This window comes from Oxyura jamaicensis, chromosome 1 (assembly GCF_011077185.1).
Source record: "Oxyura jamaicensis isolate SHBP4307 breed ruddy duck chromosome 1, BPBGC_Ojam_1.0, whole genome shotgun sequence".
Classification (NCBI taxonomy): Eukaryota; Metazoa; Chordata; class Aves; order Anseriformes; family Anatidae; genus Oxyura; species Oxyura jamaicensis.
This window is the reverse complement of record NC_048893.1, coordinates 128,137,352-128,162,224: the sequence shown is the minus strand read 5'-3', so window position 1 is coordinate 128,162,224 and position 24,873 is coordinate 128,137,352. Positions and strand designations below refer to the sequence as shown.

The 24,873-nt window shown below is 38.8% G+C and overlaps 1 protein-coding gene across 5 annotated transcripts in view; it reads right to left on the bottom strand.

The window, feature by feature from the left end:
- The window catches only part of MID1 (midline 1), a 240,142-nt gene that overhangs the window by 116,688 nt on the left and 98,581 nt on the right, over nucleotides 1-24,873 (bottom strand). The window contains exon 1 of one of the 5 annotated variants that reach the window (XM_035341601.1): nucleotides 20,716-20,836. The exons of the other annotated variants lie outside the window; for them this stretch is intronic. The gene's annotated coding sequence lies outside the window, so the exon portion shown is untranslated. Of the gene's footprint in view, nucleotides 1-20,715; nucleotides 20,837-24,873 lie in introns of those variants that run through there. 5 annotated transcript variants of the gene reach the window in all.

The following is a 24,873-nucleotide window of genomic DNA, read 5'->3' as shown; positions in this document are numbered from 1 at the left end:
GGAAGGAAGGAAGGAAGGAAGGCAGGAAGGAAGGAAGGAAGGAAGGAAGGAAGGAAGGAAGGAAGGAAGGGAGGGAGGAAGGAAGGAAGGAAGACAAGACAGGCTGATAATGCACCCTTAAATTATTTTGCACTAACTTTAATGAACCTGTGTTAAATTCACAGTCATAATGACTTTTTTATTTTTTTTTATTTTTTTTTTTTTTTTGTTACAGGAAGAGAGGAATTCCATTTTTTCCACAACAGACAACAGCAGCTACCCAACAGAAATGTTTTCTCTAGGTAACCAATCTGAATGGCTAGTGCCCTGTCCCCCACCACCCAATGAGCATGCTCTAACCATATTGAAACCACAGTCTCTTGCAGGTGGATGTAAACTTCACATTCTCTCATCACCTTTGTTTTCTGCTGGATCAACCTAATATTGTCTTCCATTTGCATTTGTCCTAGCTGAGAAAATCACCTAGCAGAACATGAATATTCATCCTCTCTATTTCAGCCACAAGAAATGATGAACAGGTGTTGCATTACCTGAAGTGCTGGAGAAAATAAGTTGCTACAGTATTCCAGAAAAAAAAAAAAAGGCAAAAAAAAAAAAAAAGCTGCTACTGGAAGTTAGAATAAATAAAATTGTTATATCCTCTGAGACTGATGTGTTAAGTGCTTTCCTCCTGCATTCTGTTTGCAGTGTTTCCTATTTCTTCCAAGTTCCTCCTCAGCATAAATATGAACACTCACAATAGTGCCACAAACTTCATCAGCCCATAGAGTCACATCAGGAATATAAATCCATGCTATGATCCGTTCACTCTATCATTACATTTCTTGCATTTTTTTTCTCTCATTTTCAGCTAGGAAAAGCCAACTTCAGCTGTCTGTACCACTGCAGACAGCGTGAGTTGGACAGCATGAAACTATATTGTTAAAAAAACAGGCTTGAGAAAGTGCAAAAAGGCACAGTGGGAAGTTATGTTGCTGAAGTCTGTTTTTCTTTGTCATTAATGAACTGATAAGTAAGTTCCTCCAGACATAACTGAGACCAAGACCTTAATTTCAGCCATTTAAAAATAAATAAATAAATAGACATTTTAGCCACCTGCTTAGTTTTTTTTTTTTTTTTTTTTTTTTTTTTTTTTTTTTTTTTAGAAAATGGAGTGAAACAGTCACAATGTGATGGGAATATTTTTCCTCTAGAGATAGATGTCCAAAACAAACAGCATGAACATCCCTCAGTAGGTAGCCATCTCAACCATTGTTAACTCCAAGAAAGTCAGTACAACCAGGATGTTCTCGGTTCCTAGTCTTTAGACAAATCTTCTCTAGAAGTGGCATGGGGTGTGGTAGTGGCAGTACCTAATTACTGTGAACAGATTTGTTGATAATGAACTTATGATCACTTCCTTCAAAGCTTACTCAGGTCGCTGGCTTGCTATCAAGAATGGATAACCCAGCATTCCTTCAAGACTTTCACAAAAGACGTACCTAGTTAAACCAAGCAGAAATGGGCTGAGCTTGTTCCAGTACACGTTTCCTCTTTCCACTAACCTTGTAAATGCACTTGGAAGACTTCCAGATGAAGTGGTGAGTAGAGATTCTGACTTAATGACATATAAATGCTCACACAAACCGGGGGGGGGGGGGGGGAAAAAGTCTGTTAACCAGTGAAAATCTCTTATACCTTAATACTGTTCCTCCTATTGAGGATTTGTTTTCTAGCAGTACCAAAAACTTTGCTATTTGTAATGCAGAATAGTCTATCAGCTATGAGAATAAGGGCATTCCAGTGGGAAGGATCTGACCCTGAAAAATTTCAGCAAGTGTTTGTGCTGTTTAAAAGAAAGGAATATTCTGGATCTTATTATTATTTTTAGAACCAATTTTTTACTCCATGCCTCTTTTGCTACAGTTGTGCCAGTGCCCCTTAAAATGAGTCTGTTGTTGTCATGCTCAGCACTGTGTTAAGTGTGAGATGGTGGTTTCATAAACAAGAAACTAAACTGAGACCGCTAAGGTCTTTTGATTGTCACCTAAATCAGATTACAACCTAAGCTTTTCAAAGGTGAATGAAAGACTGTAGACTAAACATCCAGCATCACTTACATTACCTCCCATGGGAGCAAAACATTTTGAACTCTTAGGAAGAAAAGAAATTTAATACTTCGTTTTCCTGTGTGTTTATGCCAGGATTTTATCATATGTGCAGAGACAGCATAGAGTGCCCTTAACATAGCAGAGAAACTCTGCCCCACTTAACATTTATCGTAAGTTATTTTGAAATGCTGAAGTGCTAGTGCTCAAATGGAAAACATTTATTACTAAGATCTATAGCTTTACATTATATTTGTGTTCAGGATTATGAGTTACAAGAATTATCATTACCTAGAAACCAAAGTACTAAAACATGATCCTGTGTGACACGATTCCTGTCTTCCTGATTGTTTTATTATCAGGTCAAACAAAGCTTTATACTTGTCTTTAGGTGGAAGGTGGGTTGGATTTTTCGTACACAGTCAAGATGTGGTCAAGATGGTTTATAATTATAAACTATGTTGACAACTACAAGTTACTGTCAGACTGTCTTTAGATATTACATCTTTTATTTGTAGAGAAACATTGATATAATGTGTGCATTCAAGGAAAAAAGCAACAACAAAAACACCAAACAACAACAAAAACACAGTATGAGAGATCCTTGAAATGACTCAACTGTACTGTGAAACATTGCAAATTCTGTTGACTGACGACAATACCAAGCGTAAGTTTCACTTCTACACTACAACAAAGTAAATCATATTATTCAGTTTTTATACCCAAGTAACAGGGAAAAGTATCTGACAATATGAAAAGAACTGTTCACGTTTATGTCAGTGGAGTTCAACTGCTAATGTTCTGAGAAGAGAAAATTAGACATAAGACATCTGAGCCACTCAGTCTGTGAGTACTGGTAATTTATCAGCAGGATTTGTGTAACATCCCTCCCCCAAAACAGATGAATGAAAAACGTGTTCCACATACCTTCATGTTGCATCGGGAACATGGCTATCCCAACATCATATTTCAGATACAAAGCAAGACAGAGCTCAAAATAATATATAGGAGAGATAGGAGTATATAAAGCATTCAAAGCATAATACCCCAGCATTCACTTGAGATTCTCTGATAAATATCTTTCTTTACTTTGAGTCAGACCTGTATTCAAAGAGCCACAAGGGCTTAAAAAGAAGATTTGTTCTGTCTAGTCTGAAGATAAATATCACCCTATAGTACCAGATGAAGTACACCAGTTCTCAGAGTTTTGGCGATATATTGCTTATTTGGAAAAGACCTCTAGTACATTGAGTAGTGCTTGTTCTTAGCACTGAACTTTTTTTTTTTTTTTTTTTTTTAAATCAATCTTTTAAAGCAGTCTCACATATATATGTTTATTCTGCTACTACATGCCTGAAAGAATCAGCACCAAAGAGTCACAGTCTTGTTTTCAGCCTATGCATTTCAGAAACAAACATTTGTCCATATTATAAAGGACATATTAAAAATGATATAGATGCAGGCATTTTTTTTTTTTCTTCCTTTTGTTTTTTCTTTTTTTTTTTTTTTTTTTTTTTTTTTCTGGTCAATATTACCAATCACCCTTTAAGTGTCAATCTGCCTTTCTTAAGTGTTTGGGCAGCAGAAAGAATTGTGTGATGGTACATGGCATCTGTAACAGACTGACTTTTCCAGGAGAACTTTTTTGTGAATTGGTTGGCAGAGTGCTGCCAGAGAGAATAGTTCAAGTCATCTTCCCATAGTTCACCTTTTCCCATCACATCTGTAACAATACCATAAACACCTAGAAAGATCACTCTTACCACCCTTACATGCACACAAGTCAGAAACAGGACTTAGAAGAATGACTTCAAAGTTAGTATTTTGTTACCTTTGACATAAAATATATATTCAGATATTTTTGAAGTGCTTCCTTGTCTTTGAGACATTCAGATTTCTACACTGCTACAAGAGCTCAACTCTTTCTGTATGAAAGCCAAGCCTGAAAAAGTCACCCAACATCATGAGTGAGCATTAGCCTCACTGAGGGTGGGAGTTATCACAGCTGCACTATTAGCAGTTTGACAGCTAAATATCTCCATGAGATATAGATAGGGCTGTTGGGGCATCTGCACTGCCAATGACCATAATGTTGTCTCAACTGTTGTTTCCTTGGTGAAAGACGGAGTTTGATGCAGCAGTAAAAGACACCTCGAAGGAGGCAAAGAGGAGAATCCCTGCACATTTTATTAATTTGGTGTTCAACAACACTGTTTTTTCACCCGCCATCTCTGGAAGTAGTTCTGTGACAAGCAGTCTGGGCACACCACTACAGACTGAAAACTGGGCACAAGACCTATGGTGGTTGGTTTTTACAGATGTATTTAAAGTTAGGATCTTGTGTGACAGCTGATCTTGGCAGTAAGGCTGGACTCTCAGTGGGGAAGCAGTGGATAAATTGTCTGGCACAAGTCACTGTCTTCTTTATTGAAGAAAATATGGATTCAGAGACCTATCTTAGCAATTAAATTGGGATCTTTGGTCTTCTGATGCAGTAGCCGGAACAGGTCTTGGAATTGATTCAGTTATGATATTGATTGATACAGAAGGGAAAACTGAAGGCAGATTTCATTTTTTCCCTTTCATAATGATATGAGGGCATATAATGTCTTCAGAAGGACATACAGGAAAATGAATTTCTTATACAACCAGTTTGTGTCTAATTTTTCAGAGAATGCTCGATACTCTTAAAAACAAACAAACAAACAAAACAAACCTCAAATCCATTTAATATATTACTGGTGGATCTTGAAAGTACAGGATGTTCTCTCTGTTTGTTATCTTACATCAACAAAAATGAAGTTGGGTCACATAGCCAGAAAAGTGCTCTTTCCACTTGTCCCCAGGGTGCCTTGACATATGCAATGCTCAGCATACAACAATTTCCTTCCTGAATCAGTTTCCCCACTTTTGTCTCCAAACTATCCAAGTACTCAGCTAAAAAGACAGAATTTTATGGATATAATTCTTCTAAATGATAGCTCAACACTTTGAAGTTTGATTTTCTTCCTTACCAGCATTACACAACAGGCTTCATATTTTCCTGAAGTATAATTTTGTTTAAATACTAAAATAACAAGACCTTAATGGAACATAAGATGGCTATATCACTCTAGATAGCTCTTTGCTGTCAGCTATTCTCTGCAGTCTTTACCATACATGGCTCATTACACAGGAAACATTTCCAGTTTTCTTGTGGCTTAACTCCAGACAGCCCATTTCATTTGTATGTGCTGTTCCTTCATGGATCATAACATCAGTATTTTTATTTCCAGATTTAAAAAAAGCAAACTGTTAAACACTTTTTTTTTTTTTTTTTTTTGAATTATTGACATTAAATCACTACATTCAATCAGACAAACAAACCAGAATATATATGATAGTTGTCTGAGCAGAGGACACTTGTTCATCTTTTTCTCATTTTCATGAATGCAGGAAAAGCATAAGTGTCATTTGGAGGCTTAAAAGAATATATAATTCAAGCATAACATGAGAAAATATTTTGGCCATTGAAACTCAACAGCCATGGGCAACAAAAATTTCCCATGGATTTAAAATTCACAGAATTGGCAGACCTTTTGTGGAAGCGAGGGGTAAAGTTCATGCATTTCATAGCTTCACTAACTCAAAGAAACAAGGGTGCCTTTATGTACTCCTGAGCTTTTCTAAAGAAGTGATTCTTCCACTGTTTGCAGAGATAAGAAATAATACAACACAGATACAATACTTCCATGCAGTGTAGAGCAGCATAGCCTCCTAAACACATTCATACGTTCAATCAACAAATATTCCCTACCTTTGGTTGAATTCTAACATTTTAACAGTAAAAAGATGCCTACCACCTTGATGAAACACTAGCTTCCTTTCGCAGTTCTGCTCTCTGTAAATTACAGAAAGAGTCAGCTCTGCTCAAAACGGATGCCTGGGAAGATGGAGCGAAGCCTGAATAATCAGGCCCCAACAGGGGTCTTGCAACAAAGCCCAGAGAGGAAGTTAAAAAGGATTAGCAGTATAACACTTTTTAGCATTAGTACTCCTCCCTCAACCTGGCTCAAATGCATCTCTCTTTTACTAAGCCTGCCCTTCATCATTTTTTCTGTGTTCAATATACCTAAGTTACACTCATGCACTAACTTAACCTCCACTCTTGAGGGCTAGTAACATCATTGTACCTTATGAGCAGTTTGAGTGTAGCTTGCTCATTAACTGTATCTGCATTTTTAACCTCATCACTCAGAAGGAGCCTGGTTTTGAAAGTACTATTATGGAAATGAGTACTTCAAATGCAGATGCTAATTCAGGGATACCTGTGCCTTTGCAAAATGGAAGCCCCTGTGCTTGCTGTAGGTCTTTCCATTGATGCTTTAGTTCAGGTCATGAGAACATTTTCAAGCAGTCTTCCAATCCTCTCCATTTATTAAGCTTTAGTTGACGTTGCTGACTGATGCTGGAGCATGTGAAGTTTCATCCTCTCAGAGGAAATAACCCAGATGGGGAACTGTATGTGAGCACTTAATAATGATTTTCAGCCACTAATGAATATTCAGTCTTCATGCCTCAAATAGAAAGAGTACAATACAGGAGTAACGTGTATATTGGGTTCTCTGCACTGATTATTTGACTCTGCAGATCTGCTGTTAACAAGCAGTGCTGGGCTGGTTAATGTGGACACAAGCACTGAGTATGCCAAGCACCTATTGGAAACTGAGGGTCCAGGAGTTGGCAAGTCTGGGAAGCAGGAAGAATGGGGCTTCAGAACTGGAGCATGTGGGAAAAGGTGAAGACATGGGAATGGGCATGGAAGACACTGAAAGGGCAGGGGATACTTAGGACTGTAGTACTGGTTTGTGAAGTTAAAAATGTGTGATATGAAGTAAGTAACACTTGTTATAGGCTGAGATTCCCGCTAGGAGACCTGCAAGGTACAATAAAGCTCTCAGCCCTATTAATATTCTGAATGGCAGAAATGTTTCAAAAATTAACATATTTGAAATAAATTTGCCAATTTGTGCCCTTGCTCAGTGCACCATGACTAAATATCATATAGTAGTTATGTAAAATGAACCATAGCATGAATTCTAGTACCTGGCTGCTAGGAGACTGTAGCACCACTCTGCTAACCTTAGTCAATCCTATCCTCTATAAAGGCTGAACTTCACTGCAATACATACACTGTATGTGTCTGGTAGTTAGATATATGTCGTATGAAAAATACAGAAAGACAATGTAAAGCAATATTTTTCTGACTGTTCTATGCAGTCATCTTTGAATGGGATGTAATTGATATCAGGGAAAACAAAGTCCACTCTAAATGATACTAAATTTTGATTCATCTGATGAGGTAGAGGTGTCCATAATAGAAGCCTACAGATGACTAGATCCTACTTATCCTGGGATCCTTTTAGACTCAATAAGCATTTCAAGGAAGAAATTTACCTGAGCAGTTTGAGATGACTTTATTACAAAAAGAATCATGTCCCGGAAGTACCATGGACTATAAAAGGAGCCTCGAGCAAATGGGCTAAAATGTAGCTGTCCACATTATCTGTGTCTATATTGTGAGATGACTGCCACAAAAAGAGTGCAGTATATTCAGAAAATTTCCAGTTAAATTAGTATACTTCCCAGAATGCACTCACACATGCATGGTTTAATTAAAATTAGAATGGCTCATTCTAATGGCTTCTCGTAATATTTTCCGCAAAATAAGATAAACTAACAAAAAGAAAAAATGGGTCACTGAATTTCTTGCAAATGTGTAATTATATGCAAATGCTTATAAACTAGCTGTTTGAAACCTATGAAATACCACATTTGGATTATACCTTTAAATCCAACTCTTAGTCTGCAGTGCTCAGTCCCTCAATCTTTGTTGTTTGTTGTTGTTGTTGTTTGTTTTTTAAATAAAACAAATATTGATTATATGAGACAGCAAAAGTCCATGTTGCCTATAAAAACATGACCTTTTAAAACCAACTTCAACAGGAAATCCAAATGATACTAAAATTAGTTATGCAAGATTTTGTTGGAAACGGCATGATTCTGAAGGTCCACTCTTATATATCTCCTCTCTTGATTGATATAAATAATAAACTATGGATTCAGAATCTAAAACCTAATTAATAAGAGAGGTCAGCTTGTTGTGTTCACTCAGGTATTTACAATTTTCAATCCATAGCTTTTGTTACACCAGTTTTCACCTGCATCTATTACTAAGATTTCTTGGGGCAATTCTTGCTGCAGACAAAGCTGAACCATTCCATGATGCTTTCCACTAGGTTGCAGGAAGGCTTCCGTGACCGTCTGGGCACTTGGAGGGAAGTATAGACAGGTACTAGAGGACTATCACCATAAAATGATTTAATCTGCATCCTCATCCTGAGGTGAATGGGGGAGATACAGCAGCTGACATGAAAGTTGAACTGGGCACCTGTTTCATACCTATGCCTGTGTCAGTTAGATTGGGAGAGTAGGGAGGCAGCACACAAACGAGAAGTATAAGTAAATCCTCAGTTACAGCATGAACATGCAGAGCCATGAAATTGTAAAAGAGCCATGAACTGTTGCAGACCAGGCTTCCTGTTTCCATGTATTTGCATTTAAAACAAAATTGCCCTGACCGAGGTACAAGGCCTTGCACTTGGCCTTGTCGAACTTCACAAGGTTTGCACAGGCCCACCTCTCAAGACAGTCAAGGTCCCTCTGGATGGCATTCCTTCCCTCCAGTGTGTCAGCTGCACCACACAGCTTGGTGTCATTGGCAAACTTGCTAAGGGTGCACTTGATCCCACTGTTCATGTCAACTACAAAGCTGTTAAACAGTGCTGGTTCCAATACTGCCTCTTGAGGAACACCACTTGTTACTGATCTCCACTTGTACACAGAGCTGTTGACCACAGCACTTTGCTAGTCACTATCCAGCCAATTCCTTACCCACCATGCGGTCCATCCATCAAACCCAAGTCTCTCCAATTTAGATACAAGATATAATGGGGGACAGCGTCAAATGCTTTGCAAAAGTCCAAGCAGAGATGTCAATTTCTCTTTCCTGTCCATCAATGCTGTAAACCCTTTGTAGAAGTTCACCAGATTCGTCAGTCATGATCTGCCCATAGTGAACCCTTGTTGGCTGTCATCAATCACTTCTTTATTTTCCATGTGCCTTAGTATAGTCTCAGCATAGAAACCAACTGACCTGTAGCTCCCCAGGTCTTTCTTTTTTCCCTTTTTAAACATATGGGTTATGTTTCCCCTATTCCAGTTAGTGGGAACTTCACCAGACTGCTATGACTTCTCAAATATGATGGAAAGTGGCTTAGCAACTTCATCTACCTGTTCCCCCAGGACCGCAGGTGCATCTCATCAAGTCCTATGGGTTTTTATACCTGATGCCCTGTGCAACTTTCAAAGTCCTTTTTTCTTCACTTAGAAAGGTATTTGCACATTTGTCTGCATAGAGGTGTGATAACAGAAGATCATTACCCTGCTGTAAGAGCCTAACAGGAAACATGGTACCTGCAACATTTACTTTAGGGTAGCATAGCAATATCCTAACTATAGCCAAGGCTAAGAATGTTTATCCACCATATTATGAGTTTTTCTATTCTAGAATAGTTAAATTATAATATCTGTCCTGTGATTATAAAGAAGACCATATTATCATTAATGTAGTCAGAATAACTGATCAGATTAAGCATTTCAGAATACTGGAGACTTCCTGTTCAAAAATGAAACACAAGCATTTTTATCTTCAATAAAATTAAAATATTTCATATTTTAGATTTCGTAAAGTCTCTTTCCTATCATCTGGTCTGACACAATTTCACAATGAAATTAACTGGTTTAAAAATTAAAATGAATTCTTCACCTCCTGTTTTACCAGATGCTTTAATGCCAAAAAGTATTTCACTCTCATTCACAGATCATTGGAAATGCTTTTTTTTAAAATATATAAAGCAGTTCCATATTGAAAAGTTCATTTTCATCAAAATAGACATATTTTATGTCAGCTTGAATGAAATGTTTTAAGGAACATTTCAAAAGAAATGATTTTATTTATTTTTTTCATTTATTAATCAAAAATATTTTTGTTTTCTAGTAGTTTTTGTTTTCTAGTAGTTTTAGTTTTGTTTTATAGTATGTAGAAGAGCATATTTAGTGCTTTAATATAGTCAAAATAAAAATAATTATTAAGTACATTTATATCTCAGAACAGAAATACTTAACCTTATTTTGGGGTTTTGTCATCTGAAAAATAAAAGAGTTTCACTGGACTGATTCATTCAGAAAGGTTATTTTGAGTTTTGTAGGTGGTGGTGGTGGTTTTTTTTTTGTTGTTGTTGCTGTGGTTGTTTTTGAAGGGAGCTGGGGAGACAAAAGCAATTAGTTATTTCTACAAAAGAGGGTACCATTTTAAGAGTAGCATATTCCACAAATATGCAGCATATACTTCCACCCTGCAGTCATGAGCTGACTGCTAGGCCTTCTTAAATATCATCAATTCTTACTGCTTTTGTGAAAGCAAACTTCAAAACATGAAGACATGGACAAAACATTCAATGTCCAGAGAAAGCTTACAAAGCTGATGAAGGGTCTGGAACATAGGTCTTATGTGGCTGAGGGAACTGGAGTTGTTCATTCTTGAGAAGAGGAGGCTCGGGGGAGACCATAGTGCTCTCCACAGCTACCTGAAAGGAAGATGTGCTGAGAGGGGAGTCAGCCTCTTCTCACAGATAACTACTGATAGGACAAGAGCAAATGGCCTCAAGTTGTGCCAAGGGAGGTTCAGGTTGGAAATTAGGAGAAATTTCTTCTCAGGAAGAGTGGTTAGGCATTGGAACAGGCTGCCCAGGGAGGTGGTGGAGTCACCATCTCAGGGGGTGTTTAAGGAAAGGTTGGACGTGGCGTTTCCGAGCATGGTTTAGTAGGTAACGTTGGTAGTAGGGGCTGGACTAGATGATCTTGGAGGTCTTTTCCAACCTTAATGATTCTATGAAAACATCTTTCAAAGTCAGTATTATAATCCAAATTTTCCAGATAAAACCAAGAAACAATTTTTTTTTCTTTTTTTTTTTTTTTTCCCCAAAGGCCTCCAGCATGTCATTGTCCATGTCTTCTTCGTGATTAGATGTTCATTTCAGCTAGATAGTATAGAGTTGCCAAAAAAAGGGATTGTTGTACTTGGAATCTCTTAGCAGCAGTACACCATAAAGTCATAGCTGCCCTTGACCATACCTTGGCTAACAGTCTTCTGACACTATTGACATACCAAGCATCCTGTCCTCCAACTCTCTACAGAAAAAAAGTCTAGTCAACAGAATGTATTTTCATCAGTAACCAAAGGTATGATGTTAGGTCATCATTTTTATCCATATGAAATTTTTAATGACATTTAACCCTTCTTATACAAACCTGTCTGTCACCCTTGCGTGTAAGTGGCAACAGCCATGGAAGTTGGTAGTTATTCCTAGTTTTTTTTAACCTTTTTCTCTTTTGCAAACTTATGAGAAAGAAGTAGTGTGGCATAGAGAGCCTCCTACTTTGTATAAGCAAATTGCACCAAAAGCCTTGCTACATTTCTTTTCATTTTCTATTTTTCTTCTAAATCTGAGTCTTTCAACAAGAACAAAATAGAAACAACAAAACAAATTGCTACAGTGTATCCATATGCCATTTTATGTCCTGTTTCTGAAACAAGAGTTGACAGGACAACATATGTGACCAATAACTGCTATTCAGAGCTAAGCTATTTAAATGGTGATTGACATTGAGCTGGGTATTCCATTAGCCAAGGGAGCTATCAATTATAGACCAACCAAAATAAACTCTGAAAAATTTCCTCTGGGTGTTAATTGTTCTGAGTATCATTTTTTTCCTGCACACAAGACAAATAGTCTTGACCTTCAGATTTGGATTAAAATCACCCCTATTAGTTAACTAATTTGTCCATTATCACCTGAAGACATTCATAAGCCTTTCACCCTACCCAAGAAAGAGAACAGAATATACAAACTTATATTGTAAATATGACTAAATCTCCAAGCTCTGCTAACTTGCTTGATTTGCTACAATGCACATGCCATGCTAATTGTGCACAGTATATATCTGCATTAATATGTATTCTTTAAATCTCTGATGTATAAGTCTCTGCTCAGCACTTTCAAATGAAACAGTCCATAGCAGGGAAAAAGAATTAAGTCAACCATCTTTAAACTCTAAAATCTGTACTTACATCTGGGTTAAGTACAGCATTTTATAATATTTGCCCATAACATAAATTTCTAACCGGTGTGAGATCTTCCATAATAATTTTTACTGAGATTATATAAAAACTTCAAATGTCTTTATCATAAAAGCTAACATCTCCTGTATAACTGCAGTCATGAAATTCTGTGGGAAAAGTTTGGGTATGCAGAGTAAGCATTTTCATATACTTGCAAAATAAAGCATCGTGGTTTTGTTTTTCTGCCTACCAAAAGCCAGACTGTCACTTCCGTAGGGCAAGCCTTTGTTCACACAGTGGGAGCATCACAAGGTCAGCAGAAGTAAGGGTCTTATCATAGGAATTAAGCATTTTTTTTTATTTTTTTATTTTTTAACAGAGCCTTACAATAAACCATTTCCCAGAATTTCTTACATTGATGCTCCCCCATAATTCTGGATCACAGACTTCAAAAATGAAGAGGCATGTAGTTATTGGTACATTTGAGTTCTTAACTGATGATATATAACTCCAGACCTCAAGTGCAAGGTGTCAGCATTTGGTAGTAAAAAATTTATTTACACATACTACATAATGATCTCAGGATTAAGAAAGCCTTTTTTTATATTATTATTATTTTTTTATTATTATTATTTTTTGTATTTGACCAGAAAACTAAGCCTTATACTTTGGATGGTTTTAGAGATGTTAAAAATCCAACACTCTAGAATATTGTCATATTTTTAACACCATTAGAAAGAATAGCTTGCTAGGGAAATGATCATTTGGAGGATTTATAGGACAAGGCACCTTTGATCATCCCATTACAACTTCAGTGTAAAACATGGGGCCTGAAAAGGACAGTTATCATCAGAAATAGTCCTTCCAAGAAGAGACAGGCCAGGCAGTCTAATGGAGAAAGACTGGGAAACTACAATTGCTGTTGTGTTTATTTCCTTTTGTATGCCTTCAGAAGTCTTCTTAATCTCCCTTAACTTTCTGGCTGCTACCTTGCTTCTCTTTGAAGTTTGTGAACTATTCCTCTTTCTTGCCTCTCTGCTTGCCAAAGCAACTTCTGATTCTGTAACACTGAAAGTCCTATTTTCATATTAATTCTCAAGGCTTTGAAACAAACTCCATTCTCAACTTCTATATAAATGGTTCTTCCTCAGCTTTCCTAATGAAATTTCAAGAGAACCTGGTGATCTTTCCTCTTTCTCCAGGTTCTTCTTGGTCTCCTCTCCCACATAGTTGTTTTCCCTCTGGGCCCCTCTCTGTCCATTTCTTTTGCACTTTATTTTCTGAATAACCTAGTCTAGTCTCAGGAATGTACCCTGGCATTTTAAAATACACTGCTGTCAAGAAAAATAAGAAACTGCTTCTCCTGTTAAATAGGTGTAGTACAAACAGCCAGAGCTGCCCGTCTTTCTGTTTCTCTTCCTCTTACTCCTCTCAAGTACCTTGAAAAGGCAAACCCATTTAGTCATCCTCTGGAATAGTGTCAACTAATGGCAAAAACATCATCCAAAAATGTTCAGAAAGCTTCAAAATATTTTCAAGCTTAGGATTTTCAATTAATATTTTCAGTTTCAGTTCAATGATAGAAAGAAGCACAGCCAGCAGGCTAAGGGAGGTGATTCTCTCCCTCTACTCTGCTCTCACAAGACCCCACCTGGAGCATTGAACACAAATTTAGGGCCCTGAGCAGAATAAAGACCTGTCAGAGCTGATTCAGAGAAGGGCCATGAAGACGAACAGAGGGCTGGAGCACCTTTCCTACAGGCTGAGAAAGTTTGTGTTGTTTAGCACGCAGATGGCTCCAGGAAGACCTTATTGTAGCCTCTCAGTACTTGAAGGGGTCTTATAAGAAAGATGGAGCAAGGCCTTTTTACCACTGTCTGTAGTGACAGGACAAGGGCTCACCATTTCAAACTAAAGAAGGTAGATTTATATTACAAATAATGAAGAAATTCTGTACTATGAGGATGGTGAGAAACAGAAATAGGTTGCCCAGAGAAGCTATGGATGCCCCATCCCTGGGAGTGTTCAAGAACAAGCTGGATAGGGCTTTGGGCAACCTGGTCTAGTGGGAGGTGTGCCTGCCCATGGCAGGGGAGGGTGGAACTAGGTGAACTTTAAAAGACCCTTTCAACCCAAAGCATTTTATTATTCTGTGTAAGGGAAGAGAAGAGAAAAAAATGTTTTCTTCTTGTTTGTCATGCTCAAATTGCCAGCTGCACTCTGACCAGGATAGGAGTCACAGGTTAGCAAAGCATACTTCCCAGATGAGATTAAGAGCACATTTGAAAAGGAGGGGGATGGAGGTCGCATTTTGCCTCTTTCTTCACGATACCTCTCTGCCCTATGGCTTTACCCTACTGTTCCTGTGAACTCTAGTGTTGTCCAGAGACCTAGGGAAGGCACAGGAATTTAAAGACAGAGTCCAAAAATCTAATGACAGGGAAGTGAGGAACAGTAATAGAAATTCTAAAGTGGGGACAGGGTGGGGACAGTGAGGTTTGATCCAAAGAGGTGAAAAACACTAAACTAGTACAACAAATTACTGGAATTAGTCTGAAAACACAAGAGAATCTTAGGGAAAAAATCAACACCATCAGTTATTCATTATTCTTGGTGCATACCTACCTCATCAACTCAAGATGAGAAGGGTAATAAAGTGCAATTCATTAGAAACCTTCTTTCTCTGATAACAGTTTCCAGATTTTCTAGACCACAAAGACACAATCTGTCTTCCTAAAGTGAACTACCCTACATTTACAGTTATAAATTCATAGAAACAGACAATAGAAAAAAATCATGGAAATGAACAAGATCCATGACCTAATACCCCATAATTTCTAGTCCACAATGATATATGATGCTTGACAAATAACTAAAGCATTTTGTGGGTAATTATGCAATAACATCAAGCTAAAGAGGGAAAGTGTGTTTTTGTTTTGGTTTGGTTTTGTTATCTCAGCCGGGAAGCCTCTCTTGGAGGCTGTAAACTAAATTTCTTAACGCAGCCTTAGCATAAACTTTAACAAAGATAAATATAATATCCTGTGCCTGGAAAGAAGTAATCCCAAGCAGCAGGTCAGCTGTGGACTGAAGAGCAGCTCTGCTGCAGGACCCAGGGATGGTGGCAGGCAGCGAGCTGTACACAAACAAGCAGTGAGCCCTGGGAGGGAAGGTAACCAGCAGTGTCCCAGCCTGCATCAGCAAAAATACAGTCAGTAAACCAAGGACTATTTCATCCCACTAGACTCATCTCAGACACACCTGAAATGCTCTACCCAGTTTCAGTTCCCACAGTTAAAGAAGTTGGAAAGGGTCCAGTGGAGGGCCACCAGCTTGAGAACTTGACATAAGAAGAAAGGATGAAGGGACTGAATTTGCTCAGCCTGGAGAAGAGGAAGCTCAGAGGAGATCTAATCATACTTCTTGAGCATCTAAAAAGTTAGTTAAAGAGCAGACGGAGACATTCTCTTCTCAAGAATGCCTGCTGACAGGACAAGAGGCAGTGGGCATGAGCTGCTTCAGAGGAACTTCTCTACGGATATTAGAAAAAAAAAAAAAATCCCATGATATCAGTTGAATGTTGAAAAAGGCTGCCCAGATAAGTGGTGCAATCTGCTGTGTTAGAAATTCTGAAGATTATTTGAATAAATTGCTGTAACAATCTATGTTGAAGAGAAAGTGGGACCAGCTAAACTCCAGGGTCTAATCTTGTCTTTTTTTGCAAATCTCTATCTGTGCAGTCTTGCTAGCCATATGAATAATGTTGTCACTACCCTCTTTGTCACAGTCGTCCCTTCCCTCAAGCATATCTCTTCACACTGGGTTTCATACATTAAAAACACTAGGTATTTTCTTTTGAAATGGGATTGGCTTTTCCCAGTCTTGCTACAGAAGATAGAGCAGTGCTGTATTTTATTACATTCTTCATTTCCCTCAGACTGTAAACTTGAAGGGGTAGCAGATGGGTTTTCTCATTTGCTTATAAACCATCACAGCCCTAGATGATCAGTGTACAAACACACATACACAACATTCATTACACTACTCTGGGGATATGTGATTCTTATTTCCAGTCCTTGCTAATCTTTCATAAGCAGTTTACACTTTATTTCTCTTTAAAAGGAGGAGAAGGATGGGAGGGATAAGCATACTTCTCCCATGACAGTTTCTTTTGCAGTCAAGACATTCAAGGAAAGTTATATTATGGGAGGATTTTTTAACCTTCAGTAACAAGGCTTAATTAGGGATCAAGAGCAAATGTTATAGCAAAGAAGAGGCACCTCTGAACACTCACTCTTATTGGGCTTTTGTTCCAATTAAGCTGGTTAACAAGGGATGCAAGGGCATTTGCATCTGAAGTATACTCAAAGACTTCAGATAGCTATTACAATTTTAAATTTTTCTTGAGTTGAAAAATTTGAGTAAGCAGGACCTTTTGAAGATTTGATGCCTTTATGAAAAGATGGTGAGGAAACTGTACAGCTCTTACCTCATTAAAATATTTCAACACTGCGAGGAACAAGCTCATGCTGAAACTTAAGTACAGATTTCTTACAATTCAAGAAAAGACACATCAAAGTAAAAATCATTAAAAAAAAAAAGAAAAAAGAAAAAAAGAAAAACAGGAAAGAAAGTCTCAGCTTGCTCTCACAGTGTCACCTGATCTGCTCAGTGTTTGTCACAATGGTCACAATCAACTCACACACATACCTCTTGAATAACTACAATAACACAGTATTTTGAAGGGGCAATACACTCCACCTCTGCAATCCTGACTTCAGCAGAAGCAAAATCAAGCTTCAGAGTTGCCCACTTTAGATCAAGCAAGTCTAAGAAGCAAAAGCAGTAACCTTGTAATAACTTGCAGTGGTAACACAGCAGCAAGGGACATAGCTGTAAGTGGATAGGTAAAGCTGAGGATAAGACCTGTCTTTCTAGCACTAACCAATATAATGTAATTGGCTATAGCAGCAACAGATTATTTTTCCACTAGAGCAAGGAACATTTAATCCTTTAGTTGATCCCTGATGTACCACTGGTTGAGCCCTGGCAAATATAAAGTCTTGCCTTACAAGGCCAAATGGAAAGAGAAAGAAAACAAACAATCAAACAAAACACAACAACAACAAATTAGTGTAAACCTAAATATGAAGGGAAGTCCTTGTGATTTTTTCAGGTATAAAAGAAAAACTCAGTTTTTCCAAAATAAGTACAGATGACTTCATATGAGACCTTAAATTTCAGAGGGAAACTATGTGGCATGACTATCTTAATCCACTCTATTTTACATAAGCATCCAGGTAAGATAATAATACTATTTTCTAGTCTTGAAAAACCTTCATGAGAAAGGTGTACATGGCTATGTGAGTTAATATAGTCATTCTTTTTTCACGAACTTGATAAGCTTTACAGGCGAGAGGGACAAGATAAATTTCAGAATTTGTAGATATTCATAGTGGCTAAAAAAGAATCCAGTTTCAGGAGGTTGCGTAAGATAAATTTCAGAATTTGTAGATATTCATAGTGGCTAAAAGAGAATCCAGTTTCAGGAGGTTGCGTTTTATACCATTTTTCCCAGATCTCTAGAATTAGCCTGAAGGATCCTTTTAGAGAGTAGGTAAAAATATATAAAATATTAGGACAACACTGCAACGCAATGAGAATGTTAAATTGTTCATCCAAGGAGATGACATAACTAATACTGACATAATTTCCAAGCAGCAAAGCAAAACTAGGTCAAATCACATTGACCTATCTAACATAATAAGCCCCCTTTTTTCAGATTTTTACAATGTAGACTGTGTCTGCAGGCATTAATGTCCTCTGTTATCAATGTATAGTCTTGTCACTCTGCTTTAATGTCTTATCACCATGTTGTGTTAATTAGACCAAAACAATATAGTGCACTTTTGAACTACTTAACTCCCAGTTTGAAGTCTCTGCCTAATCTATACTTTTGAGGTTATCCAGCTAGAAATGAAGTCATTAACTCTTTAGAGTCACTTGATTCAGTAGGTGCTACCAAGGTTGGTGGAATAGTGTAGCTTTGCATACAGGTCAAAATCTAAGCTCTATAAGCTGCATATTGTTTGTCCAACACAATATCTGTCTGCATAGATAATGTCCATCAACTAGCAAAACGCACACCAATTTTGATACCACTTCACACCAGGCAGATCCCAGATAAAGAGTGAGTATCACATGTGCTTGGCTATCACATGTCCTTACTCTAGTGCTTTGTCCACATGCAGCGCCCTGAGAGGGACAGCCCTTTTGCTTGCCCAGCAGACTTCCCTTCCTGTACTCTTATTGTTCTTCTACACATTAGATTTACAGTACATGTGTTTTGCAGTGAGACTATAAACAGAGTTGTGTAGGGGTCTGGCTGCAGCCTCTCATGACTTCCAGAAAAAAATGAAACAGGATAAGTGTCTGTGTGCCTGCCTCCAGAGCTAAGGTGCGACTGGAGAATGAAAGGCTGAGTGCTGGAAGACCTGACTTCCCAAGGAGCTAGAGCTCATTAGGAAGGAATATAGAAGCAGAGGCAGGAATTAGGCAGACCTTGGTGGTCCAGAAAGCAAAAGATGACAATGGGGTTTAACTCTCCCTGCAGAATATATGAATTTAGTAGTAACGGCATAAGGGCATAATCTTGAGGGGAAAAAAAAAAAAAAAAAAAAAAAAAGCAGTATGTTCCAGTGATAAAACAACACTTTCAAAGGTCGCTTGGTGATGAAGAACACCTTAAAATTGGAATACTGGCCATTCTTATGATAAAGTGATTTTTTTTTTCCACTTCTTGTTCCCTTTTTCTTTTAATGCCTCTAATTACCTCTCAGGAACAAAAAACAAAACTAAACTAAAAAAAAAAATAGGATTCATGTTTCCATATGAGACAAAAAAAAAATATTATTATTTTTCTCTACAGTAGTTGAGAACCATGTTGCTAAAAGATGCTGATTTCTCCAAAGTTTTTAGAAGAAAACACCAGGGCTCAGCTAAAGCTCAGAATAGCTTATAAGAAAAAAATAAAAGGGGAAAACACAGAGGTGGCTGTGGGGTCTCATCTGAGCAACCTCTTGCTCCTCGTGACTAAAAGTAGTGTGTTGGTTATCTGATATCAAAAATGAGCCCAAACTACTGCTCTGGTGAGGGGTGTGGGGCGGTGGTCTCAGTGCTCCTGCTGTGGCTGCTCAATAATTAAATACCTGGAGACCAAAAGGGACAAGTTAATGCCATTAGTCATGGGCACCTGCTTGGGATATAGAGCAGGTGCAGGACTGGGATTTCAGCCTGCATATCCCACAGAAGACTGCTGCCCCTGTGGGGGCAATCCTCCATTTAAATGAACCAAGAAAGTCTCTGGTACCCTGAAAAAATCCACGACGTAACAGAGAACTTTGTTTTTCCCAATTTTTATGCCACACCGTGATGAAGCAGGCATCCAAGTGAGGTGGGCAGGCAATGCCACCAGTCTGCAGCCCAAGCAGTGCTGGGCAACCAGGATGAAACATGACAGAAAGCCACCAGCATCGCCAGAGACACATGAAAGATGTTGGCCTCCCCACCTCAAGATGCAGTGCAATTGTCATAGAATCTCACCTGCTCCTTTCTGAGACCATGAAATACCCCTCTGTAAATGTTTTCGTTACAGTCTATCATGCTACAATGAAAAATCCTATCAGCCGTGTGGATCTCCTCATTACTGTCCCACTAAGCCAGGAGTAAAAGTTTGAACTCTCTATTATTTGTTTTACTGTCTCAAAATTTTTCTTACACCCAGCTATCCCAACACTTATGTAACCTGAAGTTTTATTCTACTTTGGGGCCAAACAAACATAGCCTATTTGCCAGCTTTTTAGTCTCCCCATATCCCCCTGGGAAGATATAAATTATAATGATAAACAACCATGACATGACAGCAAATAGGAAAGAACTTTAAAGAATTAAGAGCTATTTTCATTGTTTAGGAACGAGATCAAAATCAGCTTCCTACCCTGCAGTGCCTTTTCCAGCTTTCAGACAGAGTGTATTCTATACCATAAGCCAGGGATCTCAGGGATCTACAGTAATTCCTTACAGCTTGCTAAAGCATTACAAGCTCCAAGATATAATAAAAGACTTCAAACCCAAGAAGAGGCTAAAGAACAGAGTACCCTTGCAAGTCTGAAATTCAGTTCAAACAAAACCCAGTGCGCATTCCAAAAGCTATTCACAGAGTTGTATGCAAATACAGGTCTGCTCCTTTCTCCTAGCTCAGTCTTCACTCTCAGCCAAACCAAATTGTTTCTCCGTCTTTCCATTTACTGAGCTTCAGCATATCTATCCCCTGAGCATTTACCACCATGATCTCCTTGTCCCCAGCAGCTCGTTTTCCTCAACCCCAGGCTGCAGCAGACCCCTTACCTCTGCTCCTACTCTGCGGAGGGACTCTGAGCTCTGACAACTTTTTTTTTTTTTTTTTTTTTTTTTTTTTTTTTTTTCCAGAGCTCCAAAGCTGCTGTAGTACTCTGTGTTGCTGCCTGCCTGCCTGCCTCCCCGTCCCTCCCCAGCAAGGAAGCCCTGGGACTGGGCAGCAGTGGGAAGGCGTCAGCCAGCACATCCGAGTGCTGGGCAGGCAGGAGGGAGAGAACTGGAGACAGACCTCATCAAAGGTAGGAGGCCTGGTGGGGATCAGAGAGACGGAGATACACATCTAAATAATTCAGGCTCTAATAAAAGCTTTGGGCTGGGTTCTCTCCAAGCTTGGAGAGAAGGCTCAATTTTGATATATTTTCTGCTGCCATTGATGCAGAATGCAGTGTTACTTAATAACCCAATGCTGATAAACTAACCTTATTTTAAAAGTATTCCACATGAAGTTAATGAGGAAAGTAACTGTGCCCAGTTTTGTATTTTTATAGCCTTAGCTTTAGGTTGAAATTCTATCATATGAAGATTTTGAGAACTTCAAGTCTGACCTCTACAGGTGGGCCACTGAAATAGGTACAGTATCTTTTGATCTCAAACTGTACATCACACTTTTAGTTATTAGAGAAAGGTAATGGACCAGATGTAATGTAAAACCCCAGGCTACCATCATTACATCATTAAAACCTTATTTTTAAAACACCATTATCTGTGGTAATTTGGTTCATACAAATGCTGTCTTGTAAAATGCATCCACTGTGCAGCAAAACCAGAAAAAGCACATCCAGCATGAACGTTTCTACATTCAGAAGTGTTACAGGGTTTTGCTTCTGCTTTTTATTATCCCTCCTCCTCCTTCCCCAATCTTCCATATGATCTGCTCCTTCAGCACTACAGAAACAAACACTACTTTGAAACTGATAACATACATTTGTGTTTTGCAAAACTGATGTTTTTAAATGCCCTGATTGGTGCCACCTTTTTCTAATCAGAACCAACCACTCTAACAAACTGCCCTTTGTCCGGTGATCCCGTCCCCTCTGTTCCCACCAACCTACAGCACATGTTGCCATAGCTACACTGCACGTCTATTTACCACACAAGTGATCAAAGGAGGCAGACAGCACACACACACACGCACAAAAACTTCACCAGGCTTCCTACAGAGCAATGTCCAGCCACTAATTAACTGATACACTCCCAGCCTGTGGACTCTGTACAGTTGTTTTCTTTAACCTGCATGGTACACACAAAAAAAAAGCAAAAACAAGCAACAACAACAACAACAAAAACTGCATTCTCTGAGATGTTCATTCTTCCCCTACAGACCAAACAAACAACTAAACATCCTAGCAGGAACTTTAAAGAGAATTTCCTAAAGCAAGTCTAAGGACTACAGCACCCCAGGATAAGAAAACAGCTTTTCTACTGAGGAATACATTAAGATTTCTAAAAGTTATGCAAAAGAAAATAGGAAATAAGAAACACATGCTAGGAAGTTAAACATCTGTAAGGAAAGGGGAAAGGGGATGTAAGGAAAGAGGATGATTTTGAATTTTGCATGTGTTATTCACTGAAATTGTATGCAGCATTTATTCACTTGGTGAATTGTATACACACTAAAAGCTGTATGTCTGCAGTCATGATAAATAATTGTAATGGCCTTATGTGCCTTAGAAACACAGTTTTTCATTTTTAGGTGGCCTCTCAGTTAACAGTCATTTTGTTGGACTGGACCTCTTTGTGTGACGAAGGGCTCAACTCTGCCTTGATGAAAGTCAATGGGACGTCAATAGGAAGAGGCCAAAGTAAGGAGCTGCATTTGTTGTCTTGACACTCCCATGAACAGCACTTCAGGGATTTGTTGTGGATGAAAGTGAGTGAAAATGAAGTATTAAAATTCTTCAAACATTTTATTTTCTGTGAAGTAGGCTTAGGGAACTTTAAAAAGAGCCCACAGTGCCCTCTCCAGTTCTACAGCAAACTCAGGGAATCCAGCCATGCGACGGCCTCCAGCCACATGAAACTGCTGCTCTAGCACATGAAGGCTGAGTGTCTTTTCAGGAGTTTCCATCACTTCCAAGTTGCCTTGCTTTGCTTAGCCATGTATTTTTAAGTAACTAACTGAACAGAGTAGTCTGCAAAGCCAAAATGTGTTACACTTAACATACATTAAGTGTAATTCTTTATTGTTTCATTTTTTTTTTTTTTTTTTTTCTCTCTTGCAACCATGTTAAATACCTTTAAAAATCCTATCATTAGTTTTGCAGCACCCTAGAACAAAAGTATGGGTGTATTTTCCTGTGGATGCAAAAGTATGGGTGTATTTTCCTGTGGATACTTAAACTTTTACAAGTACGCAGTAACCAATATGCTTTCATAGTTGTCACATGCAGAGCAAGAGGATGGAAATTTTCCCATTTTGGTTACTGGAGTTTCTACACAAGGTCATTATTTATAACTGACAGCAAGGAGACAGCTCTTGCTGAGGTTTTTAATTACTAGCAAAAAATGTCTGCTTCTTTATACCTGTCTCATTTATAAACATCAACACATCCTACACTAACCCTTGTTACTAGCTAGAGACCATTGTCCTGGTGTAGTGGCCAAGTAGGTTGAATCTTATCAGTTCAACAGTCTGCTTATTACATTTCTACAGTAATTCTTGCAACTCTTTTGGAAATTAGTGTTTTTGTCTTGGAAGTGCTATTGTTCACTATTTGTGGACTGCCTTTGGGCTGGTTCAGTCATCAGCACAATGAGGTTTCATTCCAGTGCTAGCAACACGCTGTCTACCTGCTGGATGGCTAACTTTGCAGCCTCAAGTTAAGCTACCACCAAGAATATCTCCAGGTGGGAACAGTGGCTCCCAGAGCTTGATAAGAGGAAGGAGTCAACCCTGCCCCTCATTGCCTTATACTACCTGGCAAAAGGATGGGAAAGGGAACACCCGGGAAGAGCAGGAAAGACAACAGGAGAGGTAGGAAGGACACTGTGGAGAGGGAGGGTTGCTGGGCAAGCAGGAAAAGTAGGTAAAAACAGCTCTCTGGTGCTCTGAATAGGAGAGCTGTAAATGGGCCAACAAGAAAGTCATGTTCCTATTTCCCATAAAAATGACAAACTAAAGGAAGGGGTGAAGGCTCCAGCTGCATGTGACATTTCCTGCTCCAAAGTGTCTGCTGTAATGGTTTTTCCTAACCATCTTTCATGATTAGTTCATAGCTCGTTACAGCCTTCACTTCCCACTGAAACAAGAAATCTGCTGCTGGGGCCAGTGCGCCTAGCCTCTACCCACCCTTGGCTGCCATCAGCTCCATGGTTTTCACCCCTCCAGCCCTAGCAGCACACACAGCCTTCCCCTGCCAAACTGAAAATATTTGTGCACAAAACCAACCAGACCCGGAGAAATACTTCTAAATTGTTCACTTGGCTCAGGGTGAGAAATTGTGCTCACGGGCAGGTGTTTAAACAAGCTCTGGCAGCTCTTCAGCTGGCTCTCCCCACACCTCTCCAGGAGGAGTAGCTGGGCGGGATGCCGTGCAGGCAGGGAGCGCGCTCACCCCATGCATCGCTCCAGAGGGGGAATGAAAGGAGGCAGGCACCCGCAGGACGTGCTGGGCCATGTACAAGTAAGCTCCTCTGTGTCTGTGCCTGCACCTCTTCTTAGGCGGGAATGTCTCCCTCCCCTCCTCCTTCCCATGCCTCTTCTTTCAGAGGGGGAGGAAGGGTACCCATGCACACTGACAATCTTCACCTTCTCCATTCTGTTTTAGCCCACCAGCTATGAAGCTTTGTTACACATAAAACCATATGCTTCAGGTAGAAATACTTCAGATGAATAAAATGTGTGTTTCCCAGAGCCTTTTACTTTTTTATTACCATCCTGTAACATTTCTGCTTCTTTCTATATTCCCCATTGGCAACCCCCTGTGCCAAAGTACCCTCTTGTGGCGGTAACAATTTCTGATAACTGTGTGCATCCAACTGATCAACTTGAGCTATGCAATATACAAAATGCCCTTCGTTTTGCTTCACAAGGACAAAAATTTCTCTCTCTTAAAAGCTATAAATATATATATATATATTTATTATTATTATTTTTTTTGCTTGTGGGAGAAAGAAATATCAGTCCTCTTCCTTTACCTGTATTCTCTC